This window comes from Polyodon spathula, chromosome 7 (genome assembly GCF_017654505.1).
Source record: "Polyodon spathula isolate WHYD16114869_AA chromosome 7, ASM1765450v1, whole genome shotgun sequence".
Lineage (NCBI taxonomy): Eukaryota > Metazoa > Chordata > Actinopteri > Acipenseriformes > Polyodontidae > Polyodon > Polyodon spathula.
In genome coordinates this window covers 28,170,921-28,189,359 of record NC_054540.1, presented here as the reverse complement: position 1 = coordinate 28,189,359, position 18,439 = coordinate 28,170,921, and the positions used below count along the sequence as shown (strand labels likewise).

The 18,439-nt window shown below is 35.1% G+C and overlaps 1 long non-coding RNA gene across 2 annotated transcripts in view; it reads right to left on the bottom strand.

Annotated features, from left to right (window-relative positions):
- Positions 1 to 9,842: 9,842 nt before the first annotated feature.
- LOC121318488 overlaps positions 9,843 to 18,439 on the bottom strand; it is a 53,068-nt gene continuing 44,471 nt past the window's right edge. For both annotated transcript variants that reach the window (XR_005950615.1, XR_005950616.1), the window contains exon 3: positions 9,843 to 10,444. This is a non-coding gene — a long non-coding RNA (uncharacterized LOC121318488). The remainder of the gene's footprint in view (positions 10,445 to 18,439) is intronic.

Sequence of the window (18,439 nt, the reverse complement as noted above, 5' to 3'; positions counted from 1 at the left end):
GCTGTTAGACAGCTTGCTGCTCTCAAGTGTCAGGGATTGTGAACAATAACAGGGACTGGTTCGCTTTCTGACACAATATTGAATTCCCAGAAGAACTTTGGCAAGTTTGGCTTCCTTCTGAATTATTATAACCGGTACGGTTGTTTTTGCTCACAAATTTCTGTTTATTATGTTAGTTACATTCCTGTTGCTGTAACTTGCAAGGCACAGGTAGTTTAGTAGATAAAATATAATCATATGGTGTATATTCTATTTATATTACAGTTATTGCTTTCCCTGTCTGGTGTCAGAGCTAAAGTTGAAAAGTTTTAAAATAACATTTCTTAGAATACACAGCGGGTATCTTTTTATATATTTTTACAACTTGACAGTAAAAGCCTTTAGCAAGACACAAGAAAAAATAACAAAGAGAAAGCATTGCTAAGTACTGACTGTTATTATCAATCTATAAACCGAAACCGGGCTGTGAACACATATTCTAATGCTGACAGTGTACACAAGCTTGCTCCAATCTGGTTGGCAGGTAATACAAAGCTATGTTGCCATGGCAACGGCGACATTGAGTAATTGTATTTATACACGAATACATGGCTCATGAATAAGGAATTGAAACTGAGAACTTCAATCTAATGTAGCACCAGGTATCATGCTTTGAAAAGGGTGTCCTTTTTATGGGTATGCTGCACATTTGAGACCTACGTTGCTAATGGTAGTGCAAAACGGGTAGGATTTATCTGATTATTGTGTAGGCTGCAACACTTTATGCACCGGTTCTTAAAAATCTGAGAAGAAACGTATGTCCTGAAGACAAGTGCTTAATCTACAGTATGTGCCTTCATTTCTACAATAGGATGCTATGGCCGGAATCACTATACTGCATATTACTGTATTCATATAAACTTTTCGTATTAACACAGTATCTCATGTGGTTGTTTTGCAATGAAGATTCGTTGCTGGTTAATTTTTCATCGATTGTCCATGCTTACCAATGTACACGTTTTGAGGGTAAATATAAGAAGTGTCAATAAAGATGGTATTTTTTTATTTAATTAATTTTAAAACCATGTTTTTTTTTTTTTGTTTTGCTTTTTTATTGTGCTGCAAGCCTACCTTAGTACACGTTTGTGTCCCGATATTTACAGGGCTGTCTTAAGTGGATTTTACTGTTCTTGTTACAATACAAACTTATTACCCACTGACACAACCTTTAATGACGTTGCTGGAATGTTGTAATTTACTTATATCATTTCTATGTTGTGTACAGGCACGATTTCATGATTGTGTGAAGTATTTGCAGATGTCAGATCTTACGTAATAAACGACGGGTCTCAAATAGTCGCCGGTCTGGCAAATACTGTAACTAAAAGCCGGGATGTTTATTTAAATTTGTACGTTATAGTGCAGGATTGGTGAATACAATTATGTAAATGAAAATAACAACCAGTATCGAATATTGTAATTTTATTTTGTAAATTTAAAATAGTTTCCCTTTATTTAGTACATTTAAATAACTCAGAATATGCATATATTGCTTTGGGAATCTTTTTTTTTTTTTTTTTTTTTTTCTATATAGTTTTCTTTATGTCGTAAGTCTTCTTTCACCAGAATCAGGTGGAGATACACATGGTCTTTTGTTTCAACTAGTATCTCTGTGTTAATTCTGGGATCTCATCATATTACAGAGAAAGTTAATAAAATAATATTAGCGATAGTTTTTAATGCAGCAAGTATAGTAAAGAAAGTAGTATTGACTACTGTAAATACACCAGTAAACTATAGTACATGTAATTAAAGATGCTATAATTAAACTATAGTAAGTTATGTATTATTAGCTGCAGTTTTCAATATAGTAACTACAGTAAACACAGTCGTATGTTAATACTATAGTAAACTACTATAGTTGAAGGTGTAGTATAAACTGTAATTACTATAGTGCACAGTATAGTAAATACTGTAATGGTAAAACTGTAGTTTCCGCAAAATACAATGGTAAGTTACTGTGATAAAACTATAGTAAATGCACTACAGTATTTTTTCTGGATCGACTCGGAAAGGTGAATACAAATTTGTATATGGCCCTTTGATTAAAAAAAAAAGAAAAAAGTTTGGGGACCCTTGGCCTAAAGCCATTTATTTAAAAAAATCTAAATAAATACTAAAAAAAACGAATTTTAAAAATACCATCATACACAAACATTTTTCTGGTTTATAATAGCATTAATGTCCTCGGCATTGAGAAGACAATTTTGACGGGAAGACCCGATGCATAACTGATGTGAACCGGAAATAAGTAGTCAAAGCTGCTTCATGACCAGGGATATGTTTCTAAAAATATCAAAACAATCACAATGCTGTTGAAAATGATACTGCAAGAGTAGATACAAGGAAGCAGGAAAACAGGAAGAGTAATGCATTGCGATTTAAATCATACAGCCTGTTCAGTAACACTTAACTGTGTTCCAAAATCAAATACCATATTTAACTGAATTGAACAAAAAAAGGCGCATTTAATTCTTAATGAAAAAAAACACAATAACTAACAGTTAAATTACTTTTTCATTTCTAGGTGTCAACATTTAACACTGTATTACCATACATTAAAGCATGAGAGTAAGTCTTCTAATATATTAAATTTGCAAACAGAAAAGAAAATACCATACTTGAATTAACACCTCAGCTATCAGCTATCAGCTTTTTAATAGACGCTGCCCTTGAATAAATGCTGCTCTCAATAAAGAGACATAATGGTATTTCTTTTCTACCCCCGCTCAAAAAATAAATAAAGGAACTCACAACGCTGGCTATGTACATGTGACACCCTCGAATAGACTGCAGCCTCAATCCATCATGTAATACAAAGTAATGTACACACACTGTAGTAAGCAAATTTTATTTTATGGTACAGTCCTGACAGACAACCCAAGATGAACTACTTACAGCACTGCGGCCCTTCATGTTACTTTAATTTTTTTTTCTAGCTTAGTCTAGTGCCAATACAGTAGTGGATAAATTAAAACAAGGGCTGTCTGTTTACCTTGTCCTCAGCTTGGATGGTAGAAACTTAAACTTAGAGGAACTTCGAGCTTTGCGGTAGGCAATTCCGGTCCTGGAGGTCCTGGCTTTTGTCCCAGCATTGCCCTAAATTACTTAATTGGACCAATTAGTACCAGCTATTTGTCTAATTAAGTAATTTAGAGCACAGTTGGAACAAAAGCCAGGAGGGACATCGGCTCTCCAGGACCTGAATTGCCCCTCCTGCTCTACGCGCTATCCGAAAGCTGACTAAAGATATCTTCTTGTAGGAGGTTTAGTTGTTTTGTTTTTTATTCTCTTGGAATTTTACTCAGTCCTGTACAATTATATAAAAACAAAAAAAAACTTGCTTACTACCTATGAGAAGATTTAGAAATCACAAACATGCAGGTAAACTACAGTGAGAAATAATAATAAAAAAAAAAAACAAGTAGGATATATTTTATTTTTAACAGATATCAAACCAAAATTCAGAGGTAATATTTTTCGTTTAGAAAAACAACTGCATCACACTCAACTACAGTTCTCGCTCCTCTTTTTGTCCCACCCCATAGCAACAAATACACACTCCTGATTCACTGGTACAGTACTTCCCTGACCTCCCAACTCCCACCTAATAGGCTCTCGTTAACTGTCAGTAAAGGTAGTGTACTCAAGCCCCAAAAACACACAGGCGTATAGTGCTGCAGATCGGAACCTCTCACAGCGACATTAAAATGCCTTAAATCATGTAATAAAATAAAGGCAGCCCTTGTATAATCGCAGTCTTTGTTTTAAGGGCCACAGTCATTTTGATCAATTTAAAATAAATGCCACAGAGCCAAATTGAATACGGTATGTACAGTACAACACTTACAGTATTGAACGGCAGTCCTTGCAGTTTTTAAGTGAAGTTCACCGTGCATCCATTTTAATTTCCTGGTACTGTATCTAGAGTAATTACTGTAGTGGGCATTACTGTATATACAATAACTTTCGTTCAAGCACACCAAAATAATTGACATGCAATGTAATTGAAATGTAAATTGGTACTTTAGCTAAAAAAAAACTGAATCCACGTCGCCCTCAGATCCAAAATTGCCCTCAAATCCAAGTCGTTCCACCTAAATTGAAATTTTTATTTTGGTCAAATGTCAAGGAAATTCATCATTAAATTCATTTTAATATAAGCATTTCCCAGATATTTAATTCAGACTGTTGTCTGTATGACACGCTGTGGTGATTGGGTTGTTAACACCGATTCCAGAACAAAGCTTGTTGATTAGACCAAGGCACAGGCCAAAAACAGTGTTAACTCTCTGAAGCTCGCCTTTCAAAATGTTTTCTGATTGTCTGGGCTCCTGAGGTGTCATAAAACTTACCAAGCCAAACTATAGTGACCATGCATTTGTACCATTATTGTGTTAGAAGTTAGTTACAATGCTTTAAGAATCATTTTAATTACATAACTTGTAGACAATATTATCCTTTGATTGTATTATGATGTGTTTTATATGCTTGTAATCTTAATTTTGTATAGATAATGAAACTGAAATTTGCATGCTTCTCTAATGAATGTAACTAAATTTATATTGAATAGGAGGTTTAAATGATAAATGTAAAATCCTTTGATAACGAAATAGGCGGATACATTTAATTTCTAACACACCCTTTTTGTGAGACACGCAACTGTCTATCAAATACTGTGAACCAATGGAAGGACCAACAAGAACTTGTTTACAGTACAAGGGAACCCCTATACATTGTGTTATTTAAACTCAAAATAAGGATTTTTGTTCTCTCTGGGTTCACTCTTGCTCACTGGATTCACTATTTCTCTCTTCAATCTCATCGCTCTCAACTCATCAAACTCTGAAGTTTTTCAATGAAGACGCAAAGATGTAATCTTCAAAGCAGTCCTGGAGAAGATGGGCTCCCTCTGGAATGATGAGCGCTTTTGCCTACAGCCTTCATGGAGATACTCCACTACGTTGCTGCACAACTAACTTCTATAGAGAGGACAATCGTGTTATGAAGACTTTGCTTTAAACATTGCACCAACAGAATAAGTATTAAACTTATATGTGTGTTTACAGATAACTCAACTGAAGCCATGATATTGATATTGTCACAATATGTAATGTGCGTCTGTTCAACTAGATGCTGAACATTATACATGCGTACTTAGCCACATGGAAGCTAGCACATGTATACGTAATGTGTGACTGAACCAAACAATGCATGATGAACTATTAAGACTGCTTCACTAATGCAGAACTCTATGACCAGAGAGCACATTAAGAATTCATTATGAACATTTAACAATGCATTACTTTTCCTTGAATGTTTTATGTTGTTTCTTCTTTATACATGTTTTTAACTATGAAGCCTAACCTTTATTCTTCTTCCTTTGAGAATATGAATAAATGTAATAATAATTTGGATTGTTAGGTTTCTTTTGTCTTATAATAAATACACATTTATGATTGATTTGAAATACTTAATCTCTTTTCATAATGAATCTAGGGATAATTAAGCCAGAATCGCTAGTTCATATTGAGGTATTGTGTTTATTATGGTTAATAATTACATTATGGGCTAGAATGTTTTTTTTTTTTTTTTAATGGTAATTGGCGAGGACACAGTTGTGACATAAATCCTAGAAATACAATGTAAATATGCACGACATAATAAAGTGTGACTTACATTTGTGTATATATGGTAATAGGTTTTAGACAAAAGTATAACGGAAAATATGAACACATTCATTCACAAATCAATGGAAAATATATGGGCTGAACTGTACTTACCAGCACATTACGGTTTAATGGATCAAGGTTTATAAACAACATGTGAATAAAGAAATTAACTGAATGAATGACAGCAAGATGAACTCAAGTTATACTCGAGTCAGTTTCAGTATTCACTTTCTCAATTTGGTCGTTCTTTATTGCAGATTGAATGACTCACATATATTCAAGTTTGAGGTTCAGGTAACGAACACAAAAACAGATTCATGTATTCTGGTGGTATAAAGAAAATTGGAACATCCACTTCACTGAAGAATCCAATAAGCTGACAGGCTTTGATTGATAACACATAGGGACTGAAATAGCCTCTCAACCTCACCACAACAAGCAAAATTACTGTTATTATTTTTTCAATTGAAAGAATTAATATTCCTCCTCCAGGACACATTCAATGCCCACGCACCCAATCAAATGGCTGGAAATCATTAGTGGGACCTGACAGTAGGTGGAAAGCATATAGTGTCCCACACGATAATATGTACTTCCAGCACCTGTCATTGTGCTCTGTAGACACTCTAGTTATATTTTCAAAATAAAAAGAATGCTCCCCATTAACTTAAGTGTAGGAACTGTTTAGTCTATATATCATTATTTATTCATTATTTCATTGTATAGCACCTGTAAGCAACCTATAATAATGTCTATATTTTCAGAAAGGAAAAGGTCAGGTTGCAATTTTTATTGTAAAACAGCATAGCTGTCCTCTTTGGACTTGGATTTTGCTGAATGGTGGTTGCTAGGGAGGTGTAGATCTATGGTTGTAGTCAAAAGTTTACATACCCCAAAGGAAATGTATAATTATAGGAAAAATCTGCTTTTGTGGATGAAGAAAAAAAAGTTACAAGAAATAAATTTCAATCTACAATTAAGCAATTTAAAAAAAAAAAATCAAAAAATGCTCATTCAAAAGTGTTCATACCCTGACAAGGAAAATGAAATAAATATGTAGTTGAGGCACCTTTAGCAATAATAACCTCTTTTAAACGATTAGGATATTTGTCAATCAGCTTTTGATATGATTCTTTAGTGATTTTTGATCATTCTTCAACTCAAAAATTGTTCCTTGTGCACAGCCTTCTTCAACTCATACCAAAGATTCTCAATGGGATTTTGACTAGGCCATTCCAGAGCCTTAATTTTATTCTTTAACCATTCTGAAGTAGATTTTGATGTGCGCTTTGGATTGTTGTCGTGTTGGAACACTTTAAGCCAAGTTTTGTAGTGGAGGGTTTCAAATGATTGGCCAATATCTTTTAGTATGCTGTGGAATCAATTTTACCATGTATTGGAACTAAATTCCCTGTGCCATCAGAGGAAAAAACAGCCTCATAGAAGGAAATTACCACCACCATGCTTGACAGTTGGTATGGTGTTCTTTTCTTTGTACACCTCACCAGACTTTCTCCAAACGTGACGACTATGAGTGTGACCAAATAGCTCGATTTTTGTTTCATCACTCCACAAAACCTTTGACCAGAATCATTCAAATCACATTTTGCAAACTTCAAGTGATTGTCCTTGTGCTATTTTCCTAAGAGTGGTTTTTCCATGGCCTGCGACCAATGAGACCTTTACCATGTAATACTTGACCTATGGTTGAAATGGAAACCCCAGTCCCACTTGCAGCCAGTTCACTTTGATTGTCTTTGGCAGTCAATCTCAGATTGATGTTAACCTTCATCACAATTCTTCTACTTGTTCTTGGTGAAAGAACCTTCTTTCTTCCAGACCTAGGGAGTATTGTGACAGTCTTTTACTTCTTGATAATAGAAACAATAGTTGCAATTGGGATACTCAAAAGCCTGGAAATCTTCTTGTATCCTATGCCAGCTTTACGACAATAAATCATTTTTCTGCCTAAGGTCTTCAGCTAACTCTTTACTTTTTCCCATATTGACTTATTGGTAATGACAGCAATCATCCTATGCCTAACCATTTTATACTCTAAGAATGTTCAACTGCACTCCAGCATTTCATAGACTTTTCTAGAATTAGGTTCTGCATTGTCATATTGAAATTTCTAGCACCTTGTAGACAATACTACCATAGCATCAAAGTATATGAATACTTCTGAATTAGCATTTTTGGATTTTTGCAAAATAAAAAACACAAAAAAACTGCTTAAATAAATAAGTATACAGTAGACATCTATTAATTGTAACTTTTATTTCTCATCTACAAAAGCAAAACTTTTGCTACAAAAGATTTTTCCTAAAATGATTTATTTTCGAAAAATGTGTAGAAATTATACATTTCCACTGGGGTATGTAAACTTTTGACTATAACTGCTAATGCTCATGTAAAAAGTCTGGTAAAGAACAAAAAAACTAATGAATATTCTCAGTTGGTTTGCTGTGTAACATAGATTTGGAGGTTGAATAGTAAATGTCATAAATACTGCCAGCTATACCTTGAAACCTAACTTTGATAGAATGTCAGCTCTGGTTATGGCCCTGATTTTACACATGCTATATTATATATGCATATATATATATATATATATATATATATATATATATATAATATAATATATGTATATATATATATACACACACACACACACACTATTGCGTAAGTGTGTGGGTTTATAGATGTGTGGGCTGGACTCCCATTTATTCTGAAATCCCTGAAAATCTCTTTGTGATAGGAAAGAATAAAAACACCTACAGAGATCAAGTCTATTCCAGGAACTTACTTATCTTTTCAAAAATTGTGAAATGGTAGAATTAAGAAATATCTTAAAATATGTATGTTTAGATTGGAGTAGTACTATATTTCTTAATTTTATAGTTTTTGTCAATCACTAAAGCAGTTACTGATACTATTAGCACAATTCTCAAAACAGTTAACACAAACACCAAAACAGCAATTTGCAAAACATCAAATACAATTGCAAACTTCAACCAAAATAAAATAAAACTTTCAATTGTAAATAAATCATGCAATTCAAAGTCTTACATTATCAAAGAGAAAACCATTATACATAAAACTTGTAATGTTTTTTGTCATTTAATGGCACTATATTTAGTCAGTAATTTATAATTTAAATAATATTTGCATGTCTAATATTACAATTATATTTTCATTCTGCATCAGGAAGCCACTTGGCTCTGTCTGGCACACAATTTAATTTACATCACAGCAGCTGTTCTTCTTAGCCACCATGGGCAGCTCTTTCAATCCTAAATAACAAAAAAAATATCATATTGATATACTATTGTACAATCCATATGCATATTTACTGTGTAAAACTGTGTAACACAGCATGCAAGATGTAAACTCTACAAATACATGTAATAGGTTACATAAAATACTGCTATTCACACTTACCTAGTCTCAGTTTGAAATGTATGAATTACAGGTGCAACTGTTGATCGCCACAGATTTGGTTGCACTGCCAGCCCTGCTTCCCTCATTGTCATACTGCAGTGGATGGCATGGTCCAAACTTTTGCCCGAATTTCATTTGTTACAGCAAACCCTGTGGTCTTGCCTGGCCTAGTTGTTGCCAGTGTTGAATACCACGACCACAATCACCCCTGTTCACATCCACATTCACGACCATGTCCACCAACTTGCCTACCTTCTCCATGTTTCAGCACAATGTGTAACATCAACCTTATATGCATGATTGACATTTGATTATAGATTGATAAACTGAAATGTGCATTTCCATGTGTGGAATGTTTATTTCATAATAAGCGTTAATTGTGAGCAACAGCATACAGATATATGTGTTTTGAAAACAAGACACTCTCATATTAAACTTGTAATAAAGTTATGGAATTGCATTACGCCAACCATACAGACGTTTAGAATTTTGTATTCTGAGTTAACCAAAGAAATATGTTAGTAGTTTTCCAAATGAGGACTCAGTTTCAGTGTTTGTGTCAGGGGTTATCAATAACACTGGTAAGCATAACAATTTATGAATACTCTTTTGTAATTTTGGACATTGAGATGACCACCCGGACCTTCCCCAGTGAGTGAAAAGGAAACACCACAACATGTAAGTAAATTTCAAGAATTTTTATTAACACACGCTAAACATAATAGACATTTCACAGATAGACAAGGAGACACTAAAAGTCGTAAAACCTAAAAAGCAAATCCTCATCTCTATCTGTCCCACAGTAGCAGTCTCTCCTCTTCAACAGGTATGTATGGAAAAATGATATAACAATATCACCTGGTCCCTTGGAGGCCTCAATATCCAATCCTGTAAACCATCCGTTGTATGCTCTGTCCTGTTCATATCGCTGGTATGGATATGTAATTAACATAATAGCCACAGTCTGCTTGATCGCCTCCAGGCCCTGGTGGAAACAGTCACAAACACAATAATATCTTCTACCTCCTTCACACCCTCACTGACACCGTGCTGTAGTTCCTGTAGAAAAGAGGACATGAATAGCACTTACTCCCACTCCAAGCAGCACTCTATCTGGTTCCAAACACACGCTGCTTTCAGCCCCCCTGCTCTACAAATTGCCTTCCAACAAGGCCACTAATAGTTAACATATAGTAGGGCCTTGCAGTTCAGGTGTGTGTTGTGCTGCTGGTATTCATTCTCCTGGGTCGTCATTCACTCCTCTGTAGCAGCGATGTCAACAGTGATGGTGCCTTTGAAACAGAGCCAAAACACAAAGGTCATTAATATTGGCACGTCCCTTGCAAGTGGCAGTGCGTGAGTACCTGTGTCTTTTGGACCCCCTGTTCTCTACATGCAGCGTTATACTGTTGACTTATCTTGTACTTTAATATCTATACTTCCCTTTGTATTATATTTAAGCGGGCCTCCTTCAAGTCAGAGCCCTTTTGCCAGACTCCGACTCTTTGCAATTCAGTCTGTGGTGGTGTTGGTGTTGTTGTTGTCTTCCTGTCCATCCAGTCTCCAGGCACCACCAGCAACCCATGCTTCCCCTCTGGTGAATTTTGGTTCCCCTTTTATAGGATTACTGCTCTTTCCCAAATTGTTTTTCAAATGTCATTAGTAGTGAATACTGTTGCAACTAATGTATCCTATGACTCATTAATTAAAAATAAACTCTGAGGTATAAAATGAAATTGACCAACACATATTGCAGATCACCATCCCTTTCATTCAGGCAATCCAACATATAGGGGATCAGGTGATGGTGCATATACAGCCTTGGCTTAGAAGCCCTACTTGTCCAGGTAGCTGACAGCTGCTGAGGAAGCATTCAACACCACGCTTGGGGAAATATGATTAGTGGGCACTTGGAGATGGTGGATACTGATGAAATGGACTGAAGTGCAGCATTAATTTGTTCCCAAAATTGCTACTGCCTGCTGTGTCCTGCACAAACTCTTGTCAACAGCAAAATGAGATGTTCAGGAATCAGACGACAGGAAAGGTTATCAGTGTTGCCAAGTCTCACGAGAAAAACACTGCCTTTCAAAACAAGCGAAGCCATATTAGAGTATGGGTGTTTATGCAATTTCCAACTAGCAACTCTCAAAAACAAGCCAAATTCCACTTATTATAAGTGGCCTTGGCAATTCTGGTTACCTCTCCCGCCAGTTTCAATTGGACAGCAGCGATCTGAGGAGTCTTGTGCTGTCAGAGTTTTTTCCTTTCTTTTAAGTTCTGCTGGATTTACTGTTGTGTCGAATATTAATGATGCAAACAAATAAAACGCAGTGAATACGTTAATTTGCAATTTTATTTGGTCAGTTCTGAGAGGGCATCAACAACTTGTTGGATGTTGTTGCGCTGTTTGAGATAGTTGGGATCAAAAAAATGACTTAATTCAGTTAGACATTTAAGCAGCAAGGGTATTCTCAAACAGCTGCATTAATACTATAACAAGGGCATAACGCAGTTCATGGTAAGGGGTTTTATACAGAACTGTTAACGAGACCACAAGAGATATACAACATGACAGACAAGACACAGCAAAAAACAATAATAAAAAAAACCTGCCCGCATTATCATTAAAGTGAAGTACACCACTGCTAACCATGAAATCACCCATAAGCCACTACTTTCTGTTCTCTTACAATCCACAGTAACAACTGGCCTGCTCCATTGCAATATTTATAGTTAAGAATAAACATGCTCATTAACATTTACACATGGAATGTGGGTTTTCATACGAAACTGGACGTGGATTTTCTCGTGTGTTTCGTCATTTACATAAGTAAATCAGATTTCCCCTACCCCTCTCTTTGGCCGTTTTTTTCGGCCACAAATCTGATTTACCCGAGTAATTCTCTCAAGCATGCACGCTCTTTGGCATTTCATATGTAAATTGAACCGCATGGAAACCCCATGAATGATGGCTGATTGTGGGTCCTTAATGGAGCAATAGGGACTAATCACAATCCCTTCCTCATGCATAAAAGAGATTGACAACTAATACAAACACAATTAAATAATAATGGAAAATCAAATCTCCACAATAAGTTGGTAAACTCCACAAACATTAATAATCTCACAGCAAACATTGTGAAAAATATATCAAGTTAATAATGTGACAAAAAGAACAATTATCAATAAAGTGCAAAAGAAAAACCAAAAAATACCCCACATTACAGTAATAGTCACCTGTGACATTTGGTTAACTGTTTTGAGAATTGTGCTAATAGTTTCAGGAATTTTGCTTTAGCAATTGAGAAAAACTGCAATTAACCTTATATGAATAGGACCTGTAAAACAGTTGTATTTATTTTAATTTTACCACAACATAGGTGTATTGACTGAAGATCAAACCTAGGTTCAGAGAACAAAATGTTGTTTGTTATGCTAAAAGGGCAGCTCTGTTTGTGGAGCGCACAGACATATTTTTTAAATAACTCACTATCACAGAGAATTCATTACACCATCCTAGATGGAGAAAACACTTCTCCGTGACACGTCCGGAAGTAGACTCAGAGTCAGGAAGCTGCAGTGAAAGTGCAGTTGTCCACGTTTATGTACACAAAATATAAAGAAACAAAGGCACAGGGGCCAAAATAAACATTCAAACTAAATAAAACCAGATTCCACCACTAATCCCAGGCTGGGCATTCCTTCACGGAACAATTGTATTTTGTATGTTGCTCTTAATTGTACCGTAATTCTTGATGTGTATTGTTTGTATACAACTGTAAGTCGCCCTGGGTAAGGGTGTCTGCTAAGAAATAAATAATAATAATAATAATAATAATAATAATAATAATAATAATAATAATAATAATCCAAAAAAAACTCCTCCAGCAAAACAAAGGGTTTTTCCTCCCTTTATATACATGTGGCCATTCCTCAATTAGCTCTCAATTTCCAAACTTAAGTTCAAAACAAAGCAATTTAATTTACATATTTACATAAAACACATACTATTTATACGAGCAGGGCTTCCGGTCGGCCACATCTCTTTTTAGAAATGCCATTTAGAAGAAATGAATTCTTAATTAATTCCAATTCCTAATTATTTACAATACTAGGTACTGTAATGCAAACATCAAAAACAAAAAAAACAATACCGTTTTGCCTGAGTGTCCTTTAAACACTGCCAAACACCCATATGTCTCTGTTATATATATATAAAAAAAAATGGAATCAAAGCAATGAATGCATCAATGATTCTCCTGTTAGAAGCAGATAAGCAGTACTCTGTTTGCACATATGGGTAATAAAAAAGGATACAGTTTTTCAAAGCCTCAGTTAATTATTTCTGCAGTGTGACCATAAGTGACCCTTTCTACCTTATGCCTCACAATTGATGACATAAAACATAAATCTGGCTTCAAGTCTGGGACCTGAGAACTCTTATTAAACCTTCCTCTGCTTTAGAATCAAATGGTAGTACCCAGCTGGTGAAGGGTTAGCACAGAATACAGTACTGTATACCTGGCTTTCTGTCTGTATCCAGGGAAGGCAACCCCTACTTTCTAGAGGAAACCATGTTTAATGTTTGGGCTCATATGGAGAGCAGATTTGTGATGCCTACATATTCATCTAATTCCACAAATTAAATGGCATCAGCTCTGTATAAAACCAATGATATTTTAGTTGTGTTTTATAACACCTACAGTACAGTACTTTATATTTAAATAGTTTCCTCCGCTTGGTTTGCACTTTATTTCTGATAGGGAAACCCCTTTCAATAAACAACTTGACATGTCAATAAAAAGGTTTTATGTTTGAACTCAATGCTTATTTAGAGTACGTACTGTTACTGCTTCCTTTGGTCCAGTTTTGAACAATGGAGTTAGTAGGAAAACAGCAAAGTTGTTCTTAATTTTTGTTTAAGTCCATTTCTTTTCAGTATTTTAAGTAGCTCAAAGAGAAATATATTTTCTACATGTATGTATATCTCTGTGGAGCAGCTGTCTGGCTTAGAGGGTACAATATGAATGATCAGCAGATGGTTTGATTTTACAGAAGGCTTAACTACTAGACCAACATGCCCTACTTGTTTGAATTTCTTTCAAATTTGCTGGCAGTATCAGCAACGCTTGGAAAGAGAAAAAGGGAAAACCCATTGATGGACATAAAAGGGACATGGAAAGTGCTGGTATTGGACATTTCTAGGGATGGAAAACAGCATGGGGGAACACTTTTTCCTGTACAACAGGATCTAACCAGAATAGCTATGGCAGCTACCCACAGTAATGTCAGTACATTACATATGGTCAACAATTTCTGGAAGCAAGGTGAATTATTTACAAAGAATCTGTTCGTCCAGACTTACTTGCATGGCTAACCTTCAGGCTAGTAAAAGAATGTATTAAATGACAAAAGCAAACTTGTAACCAAAAGTTATGCAATGGAAGGGAAGACCAAAAACATATAAATCACTGACATCAGTGTTAACCACTTGTGACAGGATGGCTTGGTGAGTGACTTCACCAGAGCAGGAAATAGACAGGCCAGCAAGTACTGCGGGGTGAGACGCAAATGCAATCTTATTTATTTAATAGTAAATCAAACAAACAAACAAAAGACTTTTACAAAGCAAAAACACACGATGGCCAAACAAAAAAAAATAGAATACAAAAAATAAAACAAATACCGTGCTGGTGCAAATTCAGCGCACGTGGCAATTGTCTTTTTAGATATTTCTCTTTCTCTCTGTCTCCTTTCTCCTCTATTGGAACACAACCAACCCCGGTCAACGAAAGCGGCTGGATTATATAGTGATCGAGGTATTACCTGGTTATCAATTACCTTGTTTATCCCTTGACCACATTTCGCACAGGTTTTCTAATAAGCGTGGTTGGCAGCCAATTTGTCAATAAATTATTAGCTGCCGAATACGCATTCTCACAGGATGTATTTTGGCGGACATGATAAGCAAACTGCCAACTATATTTAACTAAAATAAAAACACAAACACACACAATATTTTGAAAATAATAATAATAATAATAATAATAATAATAATAATAATAATAATAATAATAATATACAAAAATACATGTAAACATTATTAACATTATTTGAGAAAACTAACCACTCTAGAGACTAAATACAGCAATTCTTATGGTGGTAAACAGGGCTAAATGTATTAATTCTGGAGAGTGTTAATTTTTTATAAGGGCTATTCTTTCCAGTGGCCCTTGATGTCACTGATGGTTGCCAGCAGCACCACTAATGTATTGTATTTCGTGTAGTACAGCACAGAGTTGTAAATGTTTCACTTCCAAGGTAAGGAGAACATTTTATTTAGATATATGTAAACCCATAAATTGCACAAAAGATACTACAAAAATAGAGTGACAAAAAGGTGAGACTTATTTTTGCATGTAAACCACGCCAATTTTTCAGAAGCATATTGTGTTGTTTTTATATAGTTTCAATAGTTCCTAAAACAAAATCATGAAATGTTATTGAAACAGATCCAAAGTGCTATAAATAGATAACTGAGACATTCAATTACAAATCTAAAGTTGACTTTACTGTATGACTCATTCATTCCTTTACAAATTAGCCTTGGTAACCTCATAATAATTATATCTGTAAATGCATTAGAGATCTTCACTTGAGTAAATGCAAGGTTGTGGGCGACTGAGGGGATTGTATAATTAATCCTTACACAGTTAAAATGCCGTACAAGTGTTGTATTGAAAAAAAAAAACTAAAACACCACGATAGCCTTGGGAAGCTGACAACTGAAAATTATAATAGGCAAGCAACATTGGCTATTATTTTCTAGGTTTATTCCCTACCATGAAACAATTTACCCTTGGCAAACATATTTCTTCTACCTGTTAGGGACTGCAACTCATTTAGTCAAGGAAAAGTGCAAAAAAATTTACAACATCTGCATATTCTCATTATCTTTTTGGTCTAGGTGTAGTGTTTCATTCTTTTCTACCTTGATACAGGATGTTGCATGGAATAGGTCTTATCCCTATCGTGTGACTTCCTACTGCTTAGGGAACTGTTCCTTTGGCAACAAGAGTTTACAAAACAGGAAATATCATGCTAAAGTGAAGGGAGAATTAAAAGTTAGCTAGGGAAATGTTTTACAATATAGGGAATCTTAATGTTATTTAAATCAAAATCCTGCAACAATGACTTGCTTTAAATATGTTTTAAGAAGGGAAAACAATAGGTTACTAGGATAAACGTCACCTCACCATAATACTTGAGGTTTAAGGTATCACTGATGAAAGTAACAGAAGTCACTATCCTGAGTCTATATTAAATTATTAATCGCACATTGTATTGGGTTGTTATGAAACACCAAGTGGTACACTATATACGTGGAGTCTATGGTGAACCCTATGGACACTAAGCCTTTCTTAAAGAGTAAAGCCAGATCCAGACATGAGCGATCAGTTGCGCAACCAAATCGTTCTCGAAATTGCTGGCAACTGCTCTGTCCACATCTGAGCAACTAGTTGTGCAACCAGTTTCTTGCGTTTAGAAGTGTGTGTAGTTTTTCTGGCAATTATGCTGTCCGTTCTTTCCTTCAGTCTGTCATTATCTTTAGTAAACGATGGCTTCACTAATTACCGATGAAGAACTGGCTGTTATAGTCGTCTCCTCTGTAGTTATTTTAAATGCGATGTTAAAAGCAGAAGCGAAGCCACGTAAATGCTGGACAAGACCTTGGCTCAGGCATCGTCAGAAACACAGGGCATATAGTTGACATCTTTTTAAATCCGCCGCCTCTTTACCACAGGAAAGTAAAGGAGAGTGGAACAACCAATCATATTTTGCAACATTCCACTGCTCTAGGAATCGCTTCACCAGAGTAAACACCAATTTAAGCAATTTTAAATGTATTAATGATGGTTGATCATTTTTAAGTATCCTATTTATATTTGTCTAGCTTATCTACAGATAATATCTACACATATATACAGATAATCTATACAGAGTTAGTATGATGTAATTGATTTATGTGAATCTTGGTTGTACAATAGATTATAAATATTGGTATGGGGAGGGCTGGTTTCTCCATGGGGATAGATAGGTCTCTATCTTGAGACAAAAAATACTAATGAAAGTATGTCAATTAACACTACAATTATGTAGTACAAAGCAACAATGTGGCGAAATTAAGACTGATTTAAATGCCATACGATTGTGCTTGACTGGTGATTTTTTCATAAACATTCTGATTTATCACTATTAAACCAATGCATCAGCTCTGTGGAATCCAGTTGCAGATGCCATAACTAACCATTGCAGTATAAAGAGAAAAACAGGTGATACATACTAAATTCTAAATACTAATACAATCACAGTTCAAAATTGATGTTGGTGCTATGCCCACTTTAGGCCTGCCACATTCACATATTGCTACTTTATCTCCCACCATCTCCACCAGTCACAGCCCTGGGGTGAATTCTCATTAGCCTATTAATTGAAAGCACTTATTGAGCTGTCATCTCAGGCACTTAGAGAAACTGAATACCACAGATAACCTTTTCCCCCAGTACAAAAGTTTTAATTAAAAATAATTGATGGGATAACCTTTCCCACTAACTTCAGATTTCATATTTAGCGTAAACAAAACTGTGACTGGTATATCACTGGCCAAAAATAACATATTTCTGCTTCTTTCATAATGTTTAGAAAAGGGGGCATTCAGAACAGAAAATAGGAGACACTTTTTTACACAGAGAATTGTGAGGGTCTGGAATCAACTCCCCAGTAATGTTGTTGAAGCTGACACCCTGGGATCCTTCAAGAAGCTGCTTGATGAGATTTTGGGATCAATAAGCTACTAACAACCAAACGAGCAAGATGGGCCGAATGGCCTCCTCTCGTTTGTAAACTTTCTTATGTTCTTATGTTCTTATGCTTTAGTTAGACAAACTAGACAAGCACTTATAAAAGTAATACAGGATTATATTAGTTATATCTATTCAGTATCAGCACGCAAGTACCTCTTAACAGCACAATAAATTTTATTTTGTTTCTTTGCTTTATGCATAATTTGGGATATGGGATATACATATATTTGAAATACAGTATAGATGCAAATTGCTGGTGCTTCCTGTTTCTTAATCAGTTCTAATATTGTGGTTCAAACAATACTCTAGCTGCCATTAGACTATGTCATCTGTAGCACAGGTACCAGGATGAAGCCTATCTATAGCTAAATAATTGCATATTCTGAATTAACTTAAATAATTTAAGAATCAAAAGTTTCA